Source organism: Phaenicophaeus curvirostris, unplaced genomic scaffold (genome assembly GCF_032191515.1).
Source record: "Phaenicophaeus curvirostris isolate KB17595 unplaced genomic scaffold, BPBGC_Pcur_1.0 scaffold_377, whole genome shotgun sequence".
Classification (NCBI taxonomy): domain Eukaryota; kingdom Metazoa; phylum Chordata; class Aves; order Cuculiformes; family Cuculidae; genus Phaenicophaeus; species Phaenicophaeus curvirostris.
The window spans coordinates 64,511-68,992 of record NW_027206973.1 but is presented as its reverse complement, the minus strand read 5'-3'; positions in this window follow the sequence as shown (position 1 = coordinate 68,992).

Genomic DNA, 4,482 nt, shown 5'->3' with positions numbered 1-4,482 from the left:
CCCCCCATTTCCCTCACCGCCTCCTCCGCCGCCCATGGCCGCTCCCGCCGTGTCACGTGACGCCGCTTCGCGCCCTCGTCACGTGACGTCCCTGACGCGCCGCGCTGACGTCACTTCCGCCTTCCTTTTCCCGCCCAGGCGCTGAGAGGAGGAGGGACGAGGAGGACGAGGAGGGTGGCCGCCATGGTGAGCGCCGGGGCGGGATCCGCCGCCATCCTCACCCGGCAGGAGCTGGGGGGGGAGGCGGGGAACGGGCCGAGGGGGGAGAGAGCGGACGGGGAGGGAGGGGATGGCGGCGGGGGAGGGAGGGCGGCGCGGGGAGATGGCGGCGGGGAGAGGGGCCGGACACGCCATCCCCCCCCCCCCCCCCACCTCTGCGCGGCCGCGGCCCTCATGGCGCCCGGGCCCCTCCACCCCGTGACCTCCTCGATCCCCTCGTAATCGCGTGTCCCCTCTTAATCGCGTGTGTCCCCCCCATAATCGTGTGTGTTCCCTTTTCCAATAATCGTGTGTGTTCCCTCTTCCAATAATCGTGTGTGTCCCCTCCCATAATCGCGTGTGCACTCCTAATCGTGTCTCACCCCCCATAATCGTGTCTCACCCCCCATAATCGTGTCTCACCCCCCATAATCGTGTCTCACCCCCCAATCGCGTGTCCCCCCCCGTAATCGCGTGTCCCCCCCCGTAATCGCGTGTCCCCCCCCCCGTAATCGCGTGTTCCCCCCCCCGTAATCGCGTGTCCCCCCCCCCCGTAATCGCGTGTCCCCCCCCCCGTAATCGCGTGTCCCCCCCCCCGTAATCGCGTGTCCCCCCCCCCGTAATCGCGTGTCCCCCCCCGTAATCGCGTGTCCCCCCCCGTAATCGCGTGTCCCCCCCGTAATCGCGTGTCCCCCCCATAATCGCGTGTCCCCCCCCATAAATCGCGTGTGTCCCCCCCCCATAATCGCGTGTGTCCCCTCCCCCATAATCGCGTGTCCCCCCCCATAATCGCGTGTGTCCCCTCCCCATAATCGCGTGTGTCCCCCCCATAATCGCGTGTGTCCCTTCCTCCATAATCGCGTGTCCCTTCCTCCGTAATCGCGTGTCCCCCCCCGTAATCGCGTGTCCCCCCCCATAATCGTGCGTCCCCACCCTATAATGGCGCTTTCCCCCCCATAATCGCGTGTCCCTTCCTCCATAATCGTGTCTGTCCTCCCCGTAATCGCGTTTCCTCCCCCATAATCGCGTTCCCCCCCCGTAATCGTGTGTGTCCCCCCCCATAATCGCGTGTGTCCCCTCCCCATAATCGCGTGTGTCCCCTCCCCATTAATCGCGTGTGTCCCCTCCCCGTAATCGCGTGTGTCCCTTTCTCCATAATCGCGCGTGTCCCTTTCTCCATAATCGCGCGTGTCCCCCCCGTAATCGCGTTTCCTCCCCCATAATCGCGTCTCCCCCCTTAATCACGTGTCTCTCCCCATAATCGCGTGTGTCCCCTCCCCATAATCGCGTGTGTCCCCTCCCCATAATCGTGTGTGTGTGCCCCCCATAATCGTGTGTCCCCTCCCCATAATCGCGTGTGTCCCCTCCCCATAATCGTGTGTCCCCTCCCCATAATCGTGTGTCCCCTCCCCATAATCGCATGTGTCCCCTCCCCATAATCGTGTGTCCCCTCCCCCATAATCGTGTGTCCCCTCCCCCATAATCGCGTGTGTCCCCTCCCATAATCGCGTGTCCACCCCTAATCGTGTCTCACCCCCCATAATCGTGTCTCACCCCCCATAATCGTGTCTCACCCCCCAATCGTGTGTCCCCTCCCCCATAATCGCGTGTGTCCCCTCCCCGTAATCGCGTGTGTCCCCCCCGTAATCGCGTCTCCCCCCTTAATCGTGTGTCTCCCCATAATCGCGTGTCCCCTCTTCCATAATCGCGTGTCCCCTCTTCCATAATCGCGTGTCACCCCCGTAATCGTGTGTCTCCCCCCCTTAATCGTGTGTCTCCCCCGTAATCGCGTGTGTCCCCTCTTCCATAATCGCGTGTCTCCCCCCTTAATCGCGTGTCTCCCCCTTAATCGCGTGTCTCCCCCTTAATCGCGTGTCTCCCCCGTAATCGCGTGTGTCCCCTCCCCCATAATCGCGTGTGTCCTCTCCCCATAATCGCGTGTCCCCCTCATAATCGCGTGTCCCCTCCTCCATAATCGCGTGTCCCCTCCTCCATAATCGCGTGTGTCCCCCCCATAATCGCGTGTCTCCCCCCCATAATCGCGTGTCTCCCCCCTTAATCGCGTCTCCCCCCTTAATCGCGTGTCTCTCCCCATAATCGTGTCTCCCCCCTTAATCGCGTGTCCCCTCCCCGTAATCACGTGTCCCCTCCCCGTAATCGTGTGTGTCACCTCCAATAATCGCGTGTCCCCCTCATAATCGTGTGCGTCTCCCCATAATCGTGCTCCCCCCTCCCCATAATCGTCTATCCCCCCCATAATCATCTGTTCCCCCATAATCGTGTGTCTCCCCCCATAATCGTGTCTCCCCCCCAAATCGTGCTCTCCCATAATCGTGTGTCTCCCCCCCCCATAATCGTGCTTCCACCACAACCGTGTCTCTCCCATAAAACTATAATCGCGTTTTCTACCCTTATAATTGCGTTTCTTTCCACGTAACCGCGTTCCCTCATAATCGTGCTCCCCAGTAATCACGTCTCCCCCCCATAATCGCGTCCTGTGCTCATAATCGCATGTTTTCTTCCCATAACTGTGGGGTTTTTTTTCACAATCACATTTTTTTCTTCTCTCGGTCATATTTTTCTTTGTTATAATCGCGTTTTGTGTTTTTGTAATTGCGTGGTCTCTTTATAATTGTTTTCCTTGCTTGTAATCGAACTTTTTTCTTTCACGATTGTTTCTTTTTCTCATAACTGCGTGTTCTCCCTCTCATAACCAGGTTTCCCCCCCCCCATAATCGCGTTTCCCCCCCCCCGTAATCGCGCGTCCCCTCCCCCGTAATCGCGCGTCCCCTCCCCCATAATCGCGCGTCCCCTCCCCATAATCGCGCGTCCCCTCCCCCATAATCGCGCGTCCCCTCCCCATAATCGCGTGTCCCCTTCCCCATAATCGCATGTCCCCCCATAATCGTGTGTGTTCCCTCTCATAATCGTGTGCGTCTCCCCCCAGAATCGTGTCTCCCCCATAATCATGCTCTCCCCCCATAGTCGTGCTCCCCCCACAATCGTGCTCCCCCATAATCGTGTCTTATCTTCCGTAATTGCGTGTCTCACAATCGTAATCACGTATTTCCTCTCCATAACTGTATTTTATTTTTTTTATGGCTACATTTTCTTTTTTCTCAATCGCGTTTTTCGTTCTTATAATCGTGGTTTTGTTTTTTGTAATTGCGTGTTCTCTCTGTAATTGGTTTATTTGATTATAATTGAGCTTTTTTCTTTCACAATTATATTTTTTGTTCTTATAGTCGTGTGTTCTCTCTGTCATAACCACGTGTCTCGTCCGTAATCGCGTTTCTCCCCCCGTAATCACGTTTTCTTCCCCCATAATCGCGTGTTTTCTCCCCATAATCGCAGTTTTTGTCCCCATAATTGCGTTTTCTCCCCCATAATCACGTTTCTCCCCCATAATCGCGTTTCCTCCCCCCATAATCGCATGTTTTCTCCCCATAATCGCGGTTTTTGTCCCCATAATCGCGTTTCCTTTTCCCATAATCGCGTTTCCTTTTCCCATAATCGTGTTTCTCCCCCATAATCACGTTTTCTCCCCCCATAATCGCGGGTTTTCTCCCCATAATTGCGTTTCCTTTTCCCATAATCGCGTTTTCTCCCCCATAATTGAGTTTTTTCTCCATAATCGCGTTTCTCCCCCATAATCGCATTTCTCCCCCATAATCGCATTTTCTCCCCCCATAATCGCATGTTTTCTCCCCATAATCGCGGTTTTTGTCCCCATAATCGCGTTTCCTTTTCCCATAATCGCGTTTTCTCCCCCATAATCGAGTTTTTTCTCCATAATCGCATTTCTCCCCGAAAATCACGTTTTCTCCCCCATAATCACGTGTTTTCTCCCCATAATCACGTGTTTTCTCCCCATAATCGTGTTTCCTTTTCCCATAATCGCGTTTCCTCCCCCCATAATCGCGTTTCCTCCCCCCATAATCGCATATTTTCTCCCCATAATCGCGGTTTTTCTTCCCATAATCGCGTTTCGTTTTCCCATAATCGCGTTTTCTCCCCCATAATCGCGTTTTCTCCCCCATAATCACGTTTTCTCCCCCATAATCACGTTTTCTCCCCCATAATCACGTTTTCTCCCCATAATCGCATGTTTTCTCCCCATAATCGCGTTTCCTTTTCCCATAATCGCATTTCCTTTTTCCGTAATCGCGTTTCCTTTTTCCACAATCGCGTTTCCCCCGCTGTTATCGCGTTTTCTTCTCCCACAATCGTGTGGGCCCCCCATAATCGTGGCCCCCCCCCCCCCATAATCGTGTGTCCCCCAAT